Genomic DNA, 22,228 nt, shown 5'->3' on the forward strand with positions numbered 1-22,228 from the left:
GGTGAGGAGAGAGAGAACAGAGCAGTGAGGAGAGAGAGAACAGAGCAGTGAGGATAGAGAGAGAATAGAGCGGTGAGGAGAGAGGAGAATATATTGACGAGGAGAGAGAATAGAGCAGTGAGGAGAGAGAGAGAACAGAGCGGTGAGGAGAGAGAGAGAGAGAACAGAGCGGTGAGGAGAGAGAGAGCAGAGCAGTGAGGAGAGAGAGAGAGAGAGAACAGAGCAGTGAGGAGAGAGAGAGAGAGAGAGAGAGAAAACAGAGCGGTGAGGAGAGAGAGAGAGAGAGAGAGAGAGAAAACAGAGCGGTGAGGAGAGAGGAGACAGAGCGACGAGAGGAGAATAGAGCAGTGAGGAGAGAGAGGAGATGGATGTTATGAGATGCTTTTCCGTCTCTCTCCCTCTTCTGTGGACAAACAATGACGCAGCATCATCGCGCCAAACTTAACATTCTCCCACCGAAACCTGTTTCCAATCATTCCACATAAACTGTAACTTTTTCAGTCACAAAAGCCATTCTCCTGTTTTCACTTTTCAGTCATTACCAGACTACATACCACCGGCTCACGCCGAGCTGCGCCATAATTATATGATAGATGAAAAGAGAGAAGGGGAAAAGGTACTTGGCAGGAACATTATAGACATTCCTGTGACGTGAAACCTTCCTTCTCCACGGTCACCCTTTATTCCGCTCCAGTTCGGCAGCCTCGCTGGTCTCCGTGGGGGATCACACACACACAAACAAGACACACTGAGCATTATGACTAGGGATGTGTACCGAACCGAACCAAATTAAGGGTACCAACCGAATCACGTCAGTACTACCGAGTTCCGGTTCCGCCGGTGCCACATTTAGGTAAAAAAAATAATAATAATAAGTCTGATGACGTCAACGTTTCGTTTACCGCGAAACGAAACCTATGAATTGTGCCGCACGTTCACGTCAACGTTCACACGCACAATACACGCTTACCTAGGATTTGACTTGTTTCAACAACAACGCAGTCGGGGCAATGGCAAGCCGAAAACTGTCACAAGTGTTGTTACACTTTACAAAGCTAGATGCAGACAACGCTCGCTGCAATATTATATACAGTATATATTAACAAATTGTTCTAAATAAATAATAATGATAATAAATTATTTGAAGTTTGGAATCTTTTTTTTAACTAGATAACATTTTTAGAGACTAAAGTACAGAAAAAAGGTACCGTTGGGTACCGGTATCGATTCACAGGTACCGGTTCAAATGTGAAAGGTACCCAACCCTAATTATTATGACTGATACTTAATGGCCTTTACGGTAGACTAGATTCTGTTCTAAGAAAAACAGGGCTCGCAGATGACCGCAAGACCCTGTCGTCAAAGAGTCGAACCAACCTTCCCCCGCAAACTTAAAGAGCACACCTGCTGGTCCCACGAAGACCAGCTGAGCTGTCAAATGAGGAGGTGGTGAGTGACAGACCGGTGAGCTGCGGAGCTGAGGGAGGGTTCAAGCTAAAGCGTTCCGTCTGTCTCCCGGAGTCTCCCGACTCAGTTTAACACCTTGCGGGGCTGGAGATCACATCAGCTGTCTCACTTTGAGCTCACGTGATCCCTGTTGTTTCAAGGAAAGCAATCATGGAAGAAGGCATAGGGCCAAAGAGAGACCCGTTTCTTATTTAGGCATCAAAATGGTTCCTTAGTGACCATTATTCACCCAGCGGCCATTTTGCTTGTGTGACACGCTCAGGATTGCTTTCCAAGGAATCCCATCCTCACTTCACTTCATTTCATTTCAAACTTTTATTTAAACTCGAAAGGCAAGGCCTCATTTTCAGTCACGTTGAGTGTAGTACATACAGAAATAAGCAAAAAAAGTCATATAAAATCACACAGCATATAAAATCATAACAATAAGAAAGACAACAAGGCGAGGCAAGGATAACAAATCAATTAAAGCACTTGATTGACAAAGGCTGGAGACCAAGGATTAAACTCTGCAACAGAGGGGAGAATCTCAAGCTTTAAGGACTGTTGGGAGTTCATTCCATGAGCTAGGGGCATCATAGCAAAATGCAGATTCACCCTGTTTCGAGCAAACTCAAGGGACCTTAAGAACCAGCCAGTCACTAGAATGGGTTCCATAGGTTCCAACATTCCATTCCAATAATGATGTAGTATCAGGAGGTAGCTTACCAATAAGGGCCTTGAAAATCAACAAAACCAGTGTTTGTTGCGCCTCTCCATCAGAGAGGATCAATCAACCTTCTCATAAAGGACACAGTGATGAGTGTCGTATCTATCATTACTAGTGATGAATCTGAGGGCAGAGTGATAGACTGAGTCCAGGGTTCTAAGGGTTGACATATATAATAAGAGCAAAATGGCCACCGTGTGAATATGGTCAATTCTATTAGCATATCCCATTTGTGTCGTTTACATCAACCGAAAGATAACCACTCAGCTATGTTTCTGAAATGACTCAATGAATTTTATTTTGGATCCAGTGAACCTTCCCCACAAAACGGGAGAGCTCCCTGCCCGCGTCAGGTTAATCTCTTCTTCCAGCGACGTCCCAGAACGGAGCCAATCATCAAACGGCTTCAGCGGCGAGGCTGCGTTTAACAATGTAGCAGGGGGAAGGAAAAAAGGCCCCCCGACGCAACTCTCTCAGTGCCAGTAATCTGTCTTTGAGGCCGCGCCGTCTCTAATTGCCTGGACACTTGTGTCCGAGGGCCGCTCTCTCTCTCTCTCTCCTCTGTGAAAGGACGAGACCTCTCGTGCCTCTTACAACCGGCTTAAGCTGATAAACCCCTTTCATTCGACGTGGCCGTGGGATCGGTTCCCCGAGTCCAAACAGATTGGGTGGAAAAAGACTAATCAAAACAGCGATTAGCCCCCAACACGGAGGCATGGCTCACCCACAGCAGGGCCACAGCAGGGGGTCCGCTACCCTCCGCCGCCACAAGCCTCTGATCGTCTGTGTGGGCCTCCTCCTCGGCTTCGAATCGGAAGGCACGCCTTGAAGTGACTATTAGCGTGAATGTGTTTGACATGCGTGTGGTGTTTCGTTTCTTTTTTCTTCCTTTTTAACGTTATTGAATAACCGCAACATATAATTGCTGATTTTACAACAGGATATTACAGCTAAGGAAGTGTAGGCCGCTATTATCAGAAGATAGCTTCACTGGGGCGGTCAAGTGGCATAACGGAGATTGCGTTCGTCACCAACCCCGGAGCGGCTGGATTCGCCTGTTCGAATCCAGCTCACAGCTCCGGGGTTGTCACCAGCTTGGCTGGCCGTTCACACTAATACAATTGGCAGTATTAGAGGGTGGGAGAAGCTGGCGGGGTGGGTCCGGGTCGTTGTAAACAGCGACTCCTACAGTTCGGTCGGGGCGCCTGCTAAGCGCGGATAGGATCTAAGTGGGATAGTGTGATCCTTCCACACGCTACGCCCTCTCAGTGAGAATCCGCGCTGCCAGGTGAAAAGAAGCGGTTGATTGGCTGGACGTGTGTCGGAGGAAGCACGTGGTAGCCTCCACTCTCCCAGACCGACTGTGGGGGGTAAGTGCGCAGCGACCAGGAAGGGGATTAGGGAATTGGCATAACGACTAACATTGGGATGGGAGAAAATCGGAGGAAAAAGGAGGGGGAAAAAGACCAATAAAAAAAAAAAAAAAAGAAAAAAAAGATAGCTTCACTACTGTGGAGGAGACTCCACGGCCACATCAATAGATCGTTTTCATACCCTCATCTGAAGGCTTTTTCCCTGAAGTCACTCGACAGACGGTCAGCACCTCCCGAGCCACACTTTTGTCTCGTCTAGCGGCTAGCCTTGGTCTGTGAAGTCCGCCTCTTGCCCTCTCCGTTTCACCACCAGTCGCCTACACAGTCCATCATGATTCTGACCCCGCTGCTGCTGTACATTCGCAGATTCCATGCAATTTCTCGACTATGTAGTCAGAGGGAAGTTCTTGACTTGAAGGAAGCTTGGTGCTGAACCTAAGCTAACAAGCTGAACTGAATCATTTCCCAGTATATATATATATATATATATTTGCGGTAGCACTTCTGGGAAAACGTTGCTTTCTGCAATTAGTTGAAGTGTCTTAACGCAGAATTTATAGCTTCTGTTAATAGAATATCTTTAGCTATGACCAGCAGCTAGTAACATACAATTGCACTGTATTTTTATTATAATTTAGTGTATATATTCTACTACAATCCTGCACAATTGTACAGCCCTGTCCTATATTATATTCTATTGTATTTTTCGTACAATAGCGTCATGAAATTTGCCATACTGATATTAGTGTGCCAACGTCTCACAACAAATATCACACCAATCGCTCAGATGGCAGTGCTATACGATCACATTTCTAAAACTTTGACAAGACATAACTTGTACACCGTAAATCCAATTGACACAAGACTTTGTACAGATTTCCAGCAACTTTGTTGTACACTACAGTGCTTAGGTTGAAGCACATATCTAGGTAGCAGGTAATGGTAACAATGGAGGGAGGGGTTTCCTGTAGCCAGATTGGTAGCGGCTTATCATGAATTACATGCTTGTTTTTTTATTATGTTAGCATTTACACTCTGAGCTTCTACAGTTTGATGGGAAATGTTAATTTCAGGCACGGATATCCATCAAGGACAAAATGTCAGACAGTGTGGACAATCATTCTAAATAATGCACAATAATGTTGTATCACTGACATAGAGGGATAGATACTCCACACCTGCGGTAGGCTCTTCTTTTTTGCCACTTTGAGTGGCGTTATCAATATTGAGTAGCTAACTGAAGGATCTCATAAAAGCCTTCTTAAGAAATATATTCAATAATAAGGTTTTCATGCAATACAGTACAGAGGGAACGGTACATTCATACCCCACCCACGGAGCTTACTAAGCACTGGTGTTGAATCATGGCTTAGGACTGCGATGATGTTTGTCCAAGGGATCAGAGAACACACACACACACACACACACACACACACACACACACACACACACACACACACACACACACACACACACACACACACACACACACACACACACACACACACACACACACACACACACACACACACACACACACACACACACACACACACACACACACACACACACACACACACACACACACACACACACACACACCACACACACACACACACACACACAAAAATGAGGTCAATAAAAAGCAGATGGAGTAGAAGTAGATCCCCTGCCAGGGGAGATGCCAGAGGGGTTCACAACCATATCTATTTTCTCCACTAGACATAATGTGAAATGATGCAGGGTGCATTATTATAATTTTATTTTATTTTGACGGTCATGTGAATAAACGCACACACAGGCACTGTAGTGTAAATAAATTGAGTAAACCTGGCAACAGGCTATTCTGGATATTTAGATTACTAATCAAGAAATGGGAAAACATTATGTAAATCCAATTGTAAATGTCTGAACTTGTGAGCAATCTCTAGAAACTGCAGGAAACAACGGGCTCCAGAATTGAACAGATTTTACATCCCTCTGGTAGGCTATTATGAAAAATAAATTAGCACGTACAGGCCAGAGATCTCTCAAAGGATGTTTCAGACTCCATTCAATTATAACACAATCTCCCAATTTAGTTCGATTCAACACGCCACCTAATGCAACCACAGCACATAAATTAGCAACGGAATTCTCAATGCTCGCCGAGCACGAATATAATACACATTTTTTACATTTTTCTAAATGGAAATGGCTTAGTTGTTTTTGTACCACGGTTAAACTCTTGACATGCCTCCGCGCTGTGCCACAAAGATTAGCTGGAGGGGAGCCGATTCACTATTATGGAAAAGATTCTGTAGGGAAGCTGTCTGCATTGCCACCCAACCTTATTAGACACACACCATCTCCTCCACCACCTCATTATCCAGCTGGAGATTAGCAGCTCCCTCTAAATCTCACACGTGTCTTGGAGGGAAGATAGGATCAGATTGTGGGGGGGGGGGGGTAACGTCGGTAGGATCCCACTTAATCTATCCGAGTTGCACGAGGTCATATATGTCAAAAGTCCCATGCTGTCTGAACTCTTTGACAAACACAGACGCGGGTCTGGACCAGGAAGTGAGAAAGGAGAAGGGGAGGAGGAGGAGGGGTGACTTGGAAGTGCTAATTGGCTGTAAGCTTCCTGAGATGAAGGCAATTATGTGACTTGGCCCGAACGCAACCTCGCGATTCTCCCACGGGAGATATGTGCCGGAGTGCAAGTTTCACCTGTCACAAGAGACAGTGACAGGATGCGATTCCTGGACGATTGTTCGTCTCCCTCCAACACTTGCGGTGACATCTGTTAACTTCTAACACATCTTCAGGCTTCTCCGGTACCAACGCTGCTGAGTGGATGGTGGAGAGGAGTCACGTAATTAGCGGAGAGATAACAGCGGCTCAGAAATATTGTCCACAGCGAGGATAAAATTTGGTTTTATAGTCATAAACGGGGATAATATTACCCATATTTAATTTTGTCCTCAAGAATTATGCACAGTTTGAGTTCTTGGATTCACACATGCTCCTCCAGTCCTCCTCCCCTCTCAATCTCCTTACTTTTCATTCTCTCCCTTTGTGCATATACATATAATATATATATAAATATATCTTCTTTCCCCGGGGAGAGGTGGATTGGATGCTGCCTCTGTCCTCTTTCTGTCACACGGCTTTAGAAGAGGAGCACTCTCTCTCGCTCCCACACGCCATTTGCCTGAGGGAGCGACCAGCCTTCCCTCTCTGTCCCTATACTACTAAACCAGTATACTATTATTAAACCAGTCCTATACTGCTAAACCAGTCCTATACTACTAAACCAGTGGGTCCTATACACTAAATCAGTCCAATACTACTAAACCAGCCCTATACTAGTATTAAACCAGTCCTATACTGCTAAACCAGTCCTACTACTAAACCAGTCCAATACTACTAAACCAGTGAGTCCTATACTACTAAACCAGTCCTATACTACTAAACCAGTCCTATACTACTAAACCAGTCCAATACTACTAAACCAGTGAGTCCTATACTACTAAACCAGTCCTATACTACTAAACCAGTCCTATACTACTAAACCAGTCCTATACTATTAAACCAGTGAGTCCTATACTACTAAATAGGGATGTCCGATATTATCGGCCTACCGATATTATCGGCCGATATCGGCATTAAAATGTGATATCGGAAAATATCTGTATCGGTTTTCAAAAAAAAAAAAAAAAAATTACATTTCTATAACCTTTATTTACCCAGGCAAGCAAGTAAGAACAAATTCTGATTTTATTTATTGTCAAAAGTATGCATAATGTTGTGTTAATTCCACAACAAGAGATATGTAATGTTAATTACCTGAAATTATTCCATTTTTTGGGGGGGGGGGAAACCCTGCATATATCGGTATCGGTTGATATCGGTATCGGAAAATAAGAGTTGGACAATATCGGTATATCTGTATCGGTAAAAAAGCCAATATCGAGCATCCCTACTACTAAACCAGTCCTATACTACTAAACCAGTGAGTCCTATACTACTAAACCAGTCCTATACTACTAAACCAGTGAGTCATATACACTAAACCAGTCCAATACTACTAAACCAGTGAGTCCTATACTACTAAACCAGTCCAATACTACTACACCAGTCCAATACTACTAAACCAGTCCTATACTACTAAACCAGTCCTATACTACTAAACCAGTCCTATACTACTAAACCAGTCCTATACTACTAAACCAGTCCAATACTACTAAACCAGTCCAATACTACTACACCAGTCCAATACTACTAAACCAGTCCTATACTACTAAACCAGTCCTATACTACTAAACCAGTCCTATACTATTAAACCAGTCCAATACTACTAAACCAGTCCAATACTACTACACCAGTCCAATACTACTAAACCAGTCCTATACTACTAAACCAGTCCTATACTACTAAACCAGTCCTATACTATTAAACCAGTCCAATACTACTAAACCAGTCCAATACTACTACACCAGTCCAATACTACTACACCAGTCCAATACTACTACACCAGTCCAATACTACTAAACCAGTCCTATACTATTAAACCAGTCCTATACTACTAAACCAGTCCTATACTACTAAACCAGTCCTATACTAATAAACCAGTGAGTCATATACACTAAACCAGTCCTATACTACTAAACCAGTCCTATACTACTAAACCAGTCCAATACTACTAAACCAGTCCAATACTACTACACCAGTCCAATACTACTAAACCAGTCCTATACTACTAAACCAGTCCTATACTACTAAACCAGTGCTATACTACTAAACCAGTGCTATACTAATAAACCAGTGAGTCCTATACTACTTAACCAGTCCTATACTACTAAACCAGTGAGTCCTATACACTAAACCAGTCCTATACTACTTAACCAGTCCTATACGACTTAATCAGTCCTATACTACTAAACCAGTCCTATACTACTAAACCAGTCCTATACTATTAAACCAGTCCAATACTACTAAACCAGTCCAATACTACTACACCAGTCCAATACTACTACACCAGTCCAATACTACTAAACCAGTCCTATACTACTAAACCAGTCCTATACTACTAAACCAGTCCTATACTACTAAACCAGTCCTATACTACTAAACCAGTGAGTCCTATACACTAAACCAGTCCTATACTAATAAACCAGTGAGTCCTATACACTAAACCAGTCCTATACTAATAAACCAGTGAGTCCTATACACTAAATCAGTCCTATACTACTAAACCAGTCCTATACTACTAAACCAGTCCTGTTCCTGTATATGAAATATACAGGGGCAAAGGGCAAAGTTGCCCCCATGAATCAAATATTGCCCCCCCCAAATTTGCAGGGACAGGGGCAAAATAAAGAAAATGCCTCAAAAATCTTCTCGGATAATTACTCTCGACTGATATTTGAATAATGAAACAGAAGGTGTAGAATATACTTTGATTTGTGAAACATATCATCAACATAATATTAGCTTGGATTTGAAGCATGGACTATGCTATGAATTTGAGAACAAACTGCCCCGGAATTTCCCCAAAATCTAGATTTTTGGTTAACCAGGGGCAAGATCTGCCCTCCATAATCCTTCCTCAATGTCCCACCTGACAGACAGAGCCGCTCCATGGTTTCAATAGACAACAGGGCTGGCGCCGAGGTGCCCGCGTGCCAGGCTGCCAGCTGAGACGGGGGGCCTCTCTCCCAGACAGGAGTCCAAGCTGCCGGACTAGTTCCACTCCAGTGACCAGAGGGAGGGGATTTACACCCTGCTCACACATTTAGTACATCATAAGCAGAGGGAGATATTCACACAGAAGGGAATAAGGCTGATTATCTAAATGGGGGGGAAACGCTTCAAGTTACATATTTTCATGCTATGAATAAATCTACATATAAAATCCAACATCACTATTTCACTTGTGGAGCTAATATACTTTTATAAATTTCACCGTGTTTTTCTGTGGAACATGAGTCATAACTGTAATATATATATATAAATGTTTTAAAGGGGAACTATCTTATAAATGGCCTTTTTGAGTGTTTAGCATTGTTTCCTAGCTATGTGAACTTATATTAATATGATCTATGTCTCTAATTCTCATATTGGCGCATTCTTCCAATTCTCCTCTCACAATATTCACCCTCACTGAACTGAGTCATCTGAAAATATGCTGATTTGTGATGTCAGAGAGACTCAGCTGCATGATAATGTGGCTGTGTGGCATCAGGCTCATGATGAGCTGCACACAGTAGGCTCAAAACGGCTTAAGATCTTGAGGTCGAAAAATGCTGTTTTTGAGGACTTGATTAGAAATACAAAACAATGAATAAAAAAAAATAAAAAAAAATACAGAGGTGTTCCATAGACTCACAGGAATTGTGTAAAAATGCCCAAATAGTGAAAGAAATAGTAAAATAGTTCCCCTTTAAACCCGGCCACATGCGTCCATTGTATCCGCCTCCCTTTACGTGTCTCTGAAGAGATACGATCGGCGGCGGTGGTGATGAGAGGAAAACTGGACAAATCACGAAGAACAACATTGGGTCTGGGGGGAAGAACAAAAGGGAAGTGGGAAGACGGCTCCGGATGGCAGGACGCCCCCGGGGTCCTCGCTCGGCCTGCTGCAACGCTGTTATTACGCGGGGAAAGGCCAGCGAGCTGCGGTGGGGGGCAATTAGAAGCCCCGAAGGCTCGATTGGGGGGAGGGTCCAACTGCACAACAACAACCCTAACGTGGATCTCTTCATGCGAGGGAGAAAGGAACCAGGATGAAACCCCTCTCCTGAAGAACACAGAACAAACAGACTACTGACGGACGGACAGACTCTAAATCATCACACGAGCGTACACACAAAAGCACCTTAACACATTGGGTGCCATGCAGTATGCCCATCTTATACCACTCTCTGCCAGTGCTGTAACCCTATGGAGTGGCTCACCTTCTTTGCAGGGCTATAACTTTTTTTAAATATTATAGCTATATCGACATTACTATGGCCCATTCAACATCGGGTATCAATCGTTCCGGATGTGGGAACGTTATATTTTTCCATTCATACATTGTCGTGTTAGTACCGTCGAGAATATAAGTATGTTTTTAGACTGTATAGCAGTAATTCCTAGAACGCGCGCTATAGGCCCCGACGCGTATTATACATTATCGATTGGCGTTTCGTCCCTATACACGCTATATTAAAATGTTCAAATGCATATGATCGCTATACATTATGCTCCATCATGCGTGAAGGAAAGGGAGGGGGGGGGGGGGGTCGTTTATGATTCCTTGATAGTCACTAACGGCTTTCTTTAGTAAGACACCATACGTTGATCGGACAGATTGCAATGAAATAAATGGACAATCGAGCTGGAAATAACGTTAGATTCCTCTTACCTGTGGCCGATGCGTCTGGAGAAAAGAAATTCCAATTATTTGACGTCGCTAGATCCATTTTCCATTTGTATGACGCAATAAACGCCAAAAGCATATTGATTCTTGCGTCTCGAAAGCGATCCAATGCGCTCGAGGTGTGTATATTGATCCACGTTACAAGATATCTCTGCCAGAGGATTTCCCCTGATGCACCGAGCGCCACTTCCGGTTTAGAGTGGAGTGTAACTCTCCCGAAATCCACCAGGCGGCAGTATTGAGGCGTTGCAATATCAGACAGGGTCCAGCTGGCTCCCGGAGGCTTCCTGGATGAATTATGAATGCCAATAGCAAATAAAAGAAATAACGATCATAAAAATGTGTTTACTCGTTGTTTGGCACTCAACGCATGGCGGCCAATAACGAGTATACTCGTCATTGGCAATTAATGTGTTAAGTGACTTACACACCACACAAGCACATGCATTATACGCACACACTGCTGCTAATGTTATACCTTGTATTGTATAGTTTGTATAGAATATACATTGTGTATTATATCTAGTCTGTAGTCTAGTCCATAGTTTATAGCTATTTATACAGTTAGCATAGCATAGTTTGTATAGATAGAATATACGTTGTGTATTATGTTTAGCTTTATAGTTCATAGATTATAGTTTATTTATAGCTTATCTAGTTTATATTTATAGCTTATAGTTATAGTTTGTATAGATAGAATATACGTTGTGTACCATGTTTACAAATCTACTACGGTTGAGGAGCCGGGAAAAACAAGCATCTCATGTTTTTGTCTCAATCATCTCAATGTATGTACATTATTTAAACTGCATTATATATATAATTTTTAAAACTGTGACAATAAAATAATCTGAATCACTGTCTCCACACTAACCCCGACATGGCAGTGACGCCATGAAAAAAACCCAGCAGATGAGGGTGGATTTACGAGATGAAATGACAACCATCTGTTTATTTCCATGGAACAAAACCGGGGGGGTCTGAGCTGCTTTCCTGTCATCGCCGGCGTTTGCTAAATTAATATCGAGCTATTGTGTCGCGAGCTTTCTGCTGCATGCGTTTGGACGGTTTGGCGAAAAAAGCAGAGTGGAAAAAAGCCCAACATTCTTGGGCTACTAAGTATGCATAGTAAGTATGCACTAATGAGGTCGGTTTGAGATAATATATGTATAGGCTGATAAATCAACCGTTGTCCTCATCGGAGTGTTACAGCAGAGACACTGCGGTTGAAGACATGGCCATAGTTTGTTATCTTAAACGTCAGTCTCCTCGCTAGCTGGAAAACCACACAGAGCCCTCTGGAACGGTCCAGCAGGAGAGAATATGGGACAAAGAGAGAGAGTCCCAGAGTATCGTTTCAGTGGTTGCTGGACCACAGACCAAGGTCACAGCCTTACAGCCATTGTATGTTGTCCTTTTCCAGAGATAACGGAAGTAGAAACAGATTGGGTTGCGAGGACAGAACACCGTCTACACGCCACACAGCTCGACCCCCCCCCCTGCCCCCCCCGCCGCCCCCAACTCTCAAATGGGAAATTTAAACCCCCCGAACCTCACCTCTGATGAGATCTCTATTGTCGCCTCTCATAATATTATACAACTCTCAGTCAAGACGACACAATGGGCAGAGAGCGGGGACCGGTAACTCTAGCTCGGTGTGAGAGCTAACGGTTGGCACGGCCCGCCGTCCGCGCCGCGCTCTCTTGCCCTCTGGCCCCTGGCTCCCTCAGTAGAGCAGGTGTTTGCTCACATTCCTCACGTAAGCTCTTGTCAAACATTGCGTACAGTAACAAGGACCCGCAGCTGCGTGGGACAATAGAGCCACATTATATTACAGGGCCGCGGCCAGACGTAGACACTCGACCCTCAGAGTGGAGGTAGGCACCCCCCCCCCCCCCCAGCGGCTCGACCGCATGGAGAGTGTATCTTCAGCCCTTCCCTTCAGGTCTGTGGGTTTTGGAAAATGTTTTCTCGGAAGTCTAACTTGGAATTCTATAGGGACTCCGTCGCTTTCCATCACCAGTGGCGGTTGCTGCATCATCATCATCATCATCATCATCATCATCAGAATGTTCAGTTCGGAAGATTCTGTCATGTGAGATTATATACCTATAAAGGGTTAACTATACTCAAGAGCCAAGAACCAAGAGCTTGCGTCCCAGTTAATGCAAAAATGCAACCAATTAAATTACCACTTTGCAAGTTATTAGTGCAGTTATGACTAGAAAGTACCCTAACACACACACACATCAATTTAATAATCATCACAGTGTAGTCGTCATTTAAGACTCTTAAACATATATTTGGTAGAATACTTTTTTAACTTTTACCTTTCATGAACAGTCTGTTTTTCAGTGTTTAGTGTTTTTGACCAGCTCTCCAGTCAGTACATTTTGAAAAGCAAATCTGAAAATCATACAGGTGGAAGGTGTTTAACCATTTCACTACCACACTACAAAGGGTTAACGCTTTCACTACCACACTACAGAAGGTTAACCTTTCATTACCGTTGGTAACGAAGGGGTTAACCTTCTATCTAGAGGTCTAGAGTCATTGTTCAACAAGAACTGTTAACTCATTCAGCGCCGGAGGCCTAGAGCATCTTTAGTTCCTACCACGCCAACGCTCTATAAGATAGGAATAAGTGGCGGTGTTTGCAGCCAGGGCTATATATATATTCTATATTATAGCTATGGATACAATACTATGGCCCATTTGACATCAACTATCTATCGTTCAATATGTGAAAAAGAATAAATGTGTTCATCAATCCGTTCGCGTGTTATACCGTGGTAAATATAAGTATAGTTTTAGAGTGATCCTGTCTAATCCCAGAAAACGACGATATGCAGCAAAATGTGAATTTCACTAAAAGCGTTGCCGTTTCTCGCCTGGACACGCTACTATTTCCAAATCAAATGTATATAATAGGTATTATGTTTCATAATGAATGCATGAAAGGGGGGGGGGGGGGTCGTTTTTTTATGCTTTGATCGTTACCAACGGCATACGTTGTGGAGTAACGTTACACACACACGTTGCGATCGAGGTGAAATCATGGTTGGATCAAAGCAGGATTGATGTCATATAGTCCTTACCTTTACTAGGAGGTACCCCAAAAAGAATATTCCAATTGTCTGATCGCGAGTCCAAGTATTGGTGTCCATCGTGTCGCCAACATAATCCACCACAACTAGTGATGCACGATATATCGGCCGCCGATATAATATCGGCCGATATGGCCGTTTTTTTACACATCGGTATCGGACCGATATCAAGATAGGGCCGATATTAAAAAAAAAAAAAAAAAAAAACGTTTTTTTAATTTTTTTTTTAATCTTTTTTTTTTTATTTTTTACATGTTTTGGCCTTAAATAGTTTCAAAATATCAGTCATTTCTGAAAATAAGTTACAAAAGTAAAAAAATTATGCGTTTTGGAAAATAGCTCTTTATTTGATTATCATAAAAAAGTGTTTTCTATACAGAGATATCGACATCGGTAAATATCGGTATCGGCCAGAACAGCAATATTAATATCGGTTATCGGTATCGGCCACAATTTTCACATCGGTGCATCACTAACCACAACAGATGCATCGGGGGCATTTGACGCTTCTCAATGTGATCAGGATACCTGCTCGACTCGCCTGACAAAGAACAGTGCGCCCGGAGACATTTGAACGTTGCACAGGCCAAGATATAAGGTTTCAAAGGGTGCTCGATACTGCCACCTGGGAGGATGCGCCTGCTATTGCACTTTGGGATTTTCAGGATGATTCCCCATGTTAACCCCGAGTCCGTGTGCCTGTAATGAATGGAAATATCGAATAAAAGAAATAACGATGAAAACCCGACTATACTCGGGTCTGGCGCTGAACGGTCGGCGAGATAACCCGACTATCCTCGGGTCTGGCGCTGATTGAGTTAAGGGCCATCATGTATTACTGCACCATGACCCTACAGCCCTATTGGTCAAACTTGCACTTGTATAGCATGTCAAAACAAAACAAAGACTCGCTAGTACCAGGAATGTCCTCTCCCAATTTCACTGAGAAATGACGACCCTGAAAACTGTTGTTCTTGAAAATGCCGCCTGCCAGATCGCCTGTGAGTCAGCGGGGTGGACGAGTGAGTTGAGGAAGTGAGACTGAACGCATTTTCAAGACGGGGTGTCACACTTTTTCCCATGGCGGATCTCCAATATATATTTATATATATATATAAATATTTGCATATTTGCATATCTTGTTGTATGTCACAAATGTAACAGTACTAGGGATGGGTACCTTTCACATTTGAACCGATACCGTACCGGTACCTGTGAATCGATACCGGTACCTTTTTTCGGTACTTTAGACCTCAAGAAGTTTTATTTACCTACCTCAGTCGTAAAAAAAAAGAAATCCAAACTTCAAATAACTACAATTTCGACAGTTTTCGGCTTGTCATTGCTCCGACTGCTTTGTTGTTGAATCAAGTCAAATCCTAGGTAAGCATATATTGTGCGTGTGAACGTTGACATGAAAAGAAAAAAGTAAAAAAAACTCACTTGATTCGATACTCGGTAGTACCGACGTGTTTCGGTTCGGTACCTCAAAAGTACCGAATTCGGTACCCATCCCTAAACAGTACTGCATATCTGTATGTCATAAATGTCATGATTAGATTCCTGCCCTCTTTTCTTGATCCACCAATCACAACCGTTGCTTCCCTTGGTACAAACGTTCAACGGATGTGATTGGAGGATCAAAGAAAGAGGGTGGGGTTTGAGATAGGCCAATAAAAATTGTCAAATGTTCAATCGAAGTGAATATGCTTCGTAAACTGTGGTCAGGGCTTGGGGGCAGATCATTTAGTCAGCTAATGTCAATGGGCTTGGCATGAGGACTTGTGCATCTAGTTTCAGTGTTAATTTCACATTCTGCCACTCTGTCGAGAGTGAATAATGACAAGAGGAGGGAGCATCCAACTAAACAGGTACGCCCCAACAAAAGGCAACATTTAAAGAAAGAGATACTGAACATCATCACCTGCAGCAGATAAAGCGGTCCAGGCTTTTCCCCCCCAGTCGCCTCTATTGAAATCAAAGACACACGGCAGGCGCGGAGCGGAGCTACACGATGAGCAGGGCGCGGCGCGGTTTTCATCAGATCGGTGACACCCTGATGACAGGCACCCTTAGCCCCTCTCCGAAGCCCCTGGCAGCTGTGGCTCTGAGCCCAGTGAACGGGAGCTCTGTCTCGGGGCGGGCGGGGGGGGCTCGCAGACACACCGGACCATGGACCAGGGGGGACTGAACAAGAGGCCTTTCTCTCACCGAGATGTGATCCTCCCACTCCAGGCCCTGCAGGAACACCAACCGCAAGCTTCAGAGTTTATACAACCATTGGCAGCACTGGGCTTTCACACGCACACATGCACTCGGTCCGATCCATGATTTACATGGAACTCTCTCTTTCTCCCTTTCTCCCTCTCCTGCCTGTACAATTCCATGTAAGGCAGTGCCAGCAAGCCAAGACGGTTCCCCTCGCAGACAGCCATGGCTCCTTAACAACTGGCTAACAGCCACCCACTGAAAACCCACTTTCACAGGGTCACCTCAGATACACTCTATAAAGAGGATATGGAGCATCCTTCAGCTTTTTCATCCTGACCTTTAATGGGACGCCAACTCTCCAGGACGGAAAATAATAATTATTATATGGCCTGTGACGCCTTCTTCACACACGAAATGCATTTGTTTAAGCGAAAGCCGCGCGCCGCAGTTAAAAAAACTGGACTCCTCTCATAAACACATTAAAATACGAACTTCGTCCAATAGCCGTTACAGACCATTCGTCTGAATTCAGGCACGGTTACAAGAAAAAGTCGGATGGAATTCAAGTCATTAACACCCATAAAATGAAGCCCAGATGAGATGAGACGTCCCTTCCTGTCGGTCAAAAAGGGGAAACCGCATGAAAATAATATGCATGATTAGTGGTCATTGTCTTCAAACACAGATCAAATGGAGATGCAGCAGTCACTGTTTAACGTTAACCACTGCCACCGTTCCCCTTCCCACGTCTCCAGCTTATCCCATTCCCCGCATGATTAGATAACAAACACTCCCAGCGATGAGAAGACCAGAACAGACCCCGACACAGGAGAAGGAGAAAAGCAAGCACAGGCCAGGGCAGGGGCAGGGACTAGGGGGTGAGGGGTAGGGTGTAGAGAGGAGGAGGAGGAGGAAGGGATACAGTAGGAGAGAGTGGAGGGAGTCCAGGTGGGTGATGAGGCCCTGAAAGAGGCGATTGAGAGAAATTGCGTCCTTTGCCAGGGGGATGAGCTCTGCTCACTGGAGCTCCACAGAGAGCCCAGCCAGGCTTTGAGAGGAGGGGGAAGTGGGCCACTTAATCTCCGCAGACCCACAACATCAACACAGCCCTTCACCAGGTCAACATCATTCACCGATTGGGCCTCTCTCTCCGTGGCACACATAGATACACATACTGTAGATACTCTGCGATAGCGGCAACATTCATTCACAAGACTGTGGCTTGATCTGGGCAGAACTTGAGTTGGGGGCACGCCTACTATAGGGCCCACATCAGCAACACGCTACACTGATGTGTAAATGGTAAATGGCTGCATTTATATAGCGCTTTTATCCAAAGCACTTTACAATTTGTTCCTCACATTTTACCCATTCACTCACACACCGACGGCGGTGGCAACCATGCAAGGTGCCAACCTGCACATCGTGAGCAATTAGGGGTTAATTAAGTGTCTTGCTCAAGGAAAGGAGCCCGCCCGGGAGGAGCGGGAATCGAACCGGAAACCTCCGGATTACCAGACGACTGCTCTACCTCCTGATCCACTGTCGTTCCAACAGCAAAAGGCAGTATTCTTTAAAAGCACATAGTATGACTTGTTGGGATATGATACACCTAGAAAATCCATATGTTCTATATTTGTGCCATTTATGTGCTTTACATAAATCTCCAGGCAGTAGGAAACGAATTAAAGTGCCATGTGAAGGAGAAACTACTTTAACAGTGAATAACATTTATCTTAAAGCAAGGGCACTTCCCATCAGGAGTTCTTCCTGAGATTACCTCCCACCGAGTGTATAAACTGTCTCATTGTTATTCATTGTGGTCCGTTTTACGTCTGTTGTCATTTATGTCTAATGCATGCCGATCTTGCATGGCTGAAAGCAGAGGACAGATTAATGTAATATTCTCATTTGGTTTAGAAATATTTGTGTGTTTTAAAACAACCCTAGTACTACCTGTTCCCAAAAACAACATTTACCGACAGACGTAGACATGGGCATGAAACAAGACAGGTGAGGAGGGGGGGTCACATGACACTTCCTCGACCTAGAACCAACGCCATGAAAAGAACCGTTATGTACGGAGTAATTTCTCACAGGAACAGCCTACCGTATGTCATAACTCAAGCACAGAGTAGAGACGGTTTAAAAGACAACTAAAAGAAGTTATTCCTTGGGAAAGTCAGACAAAGGAATTCATTTGAAAGCATTACTCTTTTGGATTTGTTATATCGGTAGCTTGTAGTAGACATAGTTTCTCATAACTCACTGTTTGAGTCGTAATAATTATTTATCCATATCTGAGATTTTGATCAATCATATTCTTAATGGAGGTTCAGCTGTAAACATATGCTTTTGTAAAGGTTATTCTGTTTAATTGGGGGGGGGGGGGGGGGTATTTGGGGAAATAATGAATTCCATAATTGGTTTATGCATGTATGTGGGTATGCATGTAGGTATATGAACATGTGTGTCTGTATAGTTTCAAGTTTCTTTATTAGTTGTCATAGAGCAGTACAGAATACTTTTATACAAAATGCTTCTTTCTGTTACGCTCCAGAGACTGTGCTAGACAAAAATAGATAAGTATAGAATAAGTATAGCAAGTGTAAAATAGAAATCAAGTACGTAGACAAAAGTGTTCAGTATATACATATATACAATGTACAATGCAGAGTAGAAGTAACTGAGTTACAATACAATATACTATACAATATACTAATATACTATACAGTACAAAGCAGAAATGGGATGAGGTACAATTTAGGTACAATTTACAGTAAGGTGTAATGAGGTATGGGTTGTAGTGCAAATTCTTTACCAATAAATATAAAGTGTGTTTAGGTGTTCTAAAGTGGGTAAAGTGGGTGCTGCAGTGAGTTGTTTGTTTAAAAGTGAGTGTGTGCATATATACTACAGTATATGTATGTTTTTTCCTGTGTGGACCCCAGGAAGAGTAGTTGTTGCCTTGGTAACAACTAATGGGGATCCAAATAAACAATAAAACAATAAAACTATGCAGGACAAAAAATGCTGTAACCTGAAAAGCCTAGAGGGCTACACTATATCTGGACACAATATGAGCATGTATCATGCATGAAGGGTGGATGTGGAGGGGGGGTTTACATTGCATAAAATACTGTGCAGTGGGCCACACAAAAGCCTTGTAGCCTTGTAGGTGAGCAAATAGTGACGTTTAATGATATTGGCGTCCGGTTGGGAACAACAAGCAGTCCTAGGCAGTGTTGTAGTCGAGTCACTAAATCTCGAGTCCAAGTCGAGTCTCGAGTCCCCAGTGTTCGAGTCCGAGTCACCAAAGAAGAGCCAGAGTCGAGTCCGAGTCCGAGTCCCCATTACCCTAGTCTGAGTCCAAGTCATCAAGGTTGAGTCCACTCCACTCTGGCTAACAAAGAGCTGACATACAAATACAAAAAGGTCTACATTAAACATAAATGACACAGCAGTCACCATTGCAAAGGGAGTTTATTTACTTTGTGACACAATAGCCAACCAAATGCACTAGCCATCAATATCTTATGCCAAATGATTAGGGCCTATTATAATATTTTTTATAATAAATAACTTTTAATTTAATTCATCAAAATTAAACTATATATTTAATTGATCAATTAACAAGTCCGAATCCTCATCTGTACAGTACCTTCAGAGTCCGAATGCAGTCAATGCTCGAGTCCGAGTCCAAGTCATCAGTGCTCAAGTCCAAGTCGAGTCACGAGTCCCGAAACTAGTCCTGGACTCGAGTACTACAACACTGGACATAGGTAATGTCCTCATTCAGGAACCGCACCTTTAGGTGTCCTAGTTCCTCTCCCGCGTCCTCCCACCGTCCACTGTGCTTCGTCTCGCTGACATTCAGCGGGAAGACGTTGTCCCCCCACCTCCTCCAGGGACGCCTTCCCGTCCTTGTTGCAGATCAGGATTACTACCGCAGCTGTGTCATCAGCAAACGTGATGGTGGTATTCGAGCGGAGAGTGGCTACGCGGTCATGCCTGCCTTTGGACATGCGTCATGTGGGTTAGTGCTTTGGGGACCTTAACCCATTGAGGTGTATGATCAGGCTTGTGTGCGATTGGAATTTTGAGAACTTAACATTCTAATGATAATGTCATTAGAATGGTTACTGGCCATATATAGTCTATAGAGCTCTAGAATTCAAAATACATGGGGGGGGGGGGCATCTGAAAATAACTCACACCTCAAAAGGGTTAATGGAGCTGCTCCTTGAAACATGAATTCTCACTGCTGTGTTATTAGCAGAGGGCCAAAGGTCAGAAAAACCCTGGACAGTAGCAGAACCGCACGCCTCTGCAAAACTCCCCCGTTCACACAGCTTCGTCACTGTATTGTGTTATGGCTAAGATGGCATCACTGCACCAGGACGTGAACAATGGCAATGTTGATGCCGCAGTTATTTCTCCACAGGCATTTTTGGAAAATGATAAAACCGCAGCCGCCCTCAGAGCGGTCCAAGACAGCCCTCACTCCACAGTCAATCCCTCTTCACGCCTGGACTACATAATGAAGTGAAGCACAATCCCGCGCTGGCAATCTCACACGCACTGCTAGGAGAGTGAATCAATGCTTTACCTATTCGACCCTGGGTAATGCTTTACACGTGAAAACGGCATAACTGGAGACAGCGAGTTCATATAACTAGTTATTAACTGCCTACTAGATTCAGATTCCTTTGCCATTTGTGTAAAAACACATTGGTAATTGTTTTGCGGCATTACAGTGTATGCATTTTTTCATGTGTTGACTCTTGTGATTTCTCTCAGCCATATTCTATCCGAGTGTCACAGACAGAGTCAATGTACGCAGGCCTACACATTGTAATGTTTGATTCTATCTAATTCAATGTGTGTGACACACACACACACACACACACACACACGCACACGGAATATCATCTAACATGTGTAATCTTCTCCATCTGATTACAGTCATAGGAAAATATTTTCCTTGAAAAAGAAAATATAGGCCTCATCCCCAAAGGACAGGATGACAATCCGGCTAAATACCAACCTCATGACAAATCATTGGACCGACTATAAAGCAAAAGCGGCAATTAATTCTGTGCAACACAATGGAGCTTCATTTTATGGAGGCACAATTGTGCAAAATGGCTGTGTTTAATGCTTTACTAAACACAGAGACTGGATAGTCACTTTCAGAATTCGACCCGCACACTGCCAACATGGCATCGGCTGTATGACACACCCTGATCCTGCTCAGTAACATCTGAATTCTCATCACTGTGGCTCTATATCCATCTTATCCTCCTCAGTAACATCTGAATTCTCATCACCGTGGCTCTATTATGTGCACCTCTTCCCACATGCCATCCTTCCACCTAATAGCACACATAGTTTTTAATTAGATCTACGTCATGCAGCTGCAAGTATCGACACATTGCTTAATAACTGACCAAAGTGGCCTCTGTGGGCTAAATTGTAATGATTATTTGTTATAAAGGGTCATAATTATTTTTGGCCCACAAGACAGTCAACAGATGACTGAAATGGTACCTAGCGATGAATCTGGGCATGATTTAATTTCTTCACAACCCTATTCCTTGCAATACCAACATGATACTGTATATTATTAACGGGACATATGTGATGCAGATTAAAATAATGAACAGAATACTGAATGGTATAATTTTTATTTTTTTTTGCAATTCTCAGTGTCTTTTCTGAGTATGTATTAAAGAAGAACATTTGACATAGCCTATGAGAATTATTGTAAAAATCATGATAATCATAATTAAAATGACAAGCAATGTGGACATTTTTCATTAATTTTTTATAACATTTGAGGTTCTAAATTGTGACAAAACTAAGATTTTCTTCTGTTAGTCTATTCAAAATGGTCCAACACTTCACTCCTCACACAATTATTGCAATATAATGTTACCACCATCTTCAAATT

The 22,228-nt window shown here is 43.2% G+C and overlaps 1 protein-coding gene across 1 annotated transcript in view; it reads right to left on the reverse strand.

Moving 5' to 3' along the window:
• Positions 1-22,228, reverse strand: part of nxn (nucleoredoxin) — a 92,927-nt gene that overhangs the window by 69,230 nt on the left and 1,469 nt on the right. The gene's annotated exons all lie outside the window — the stretch shown is intronic.

This window comes from Notolepis coatsorum, assembly GCF_963971535.1.
Source record: "Notolepis coatsorum genome assembly, chromosome: 1".
In the NCBI taxonomy this organism is placed as follows: domain Eukaryota; kingdom Metazoa; phylum Chordata; class Actinopteri; order Aulopiformes; family Paralepididae; genus Notolepis; species Notolepis coatsorum.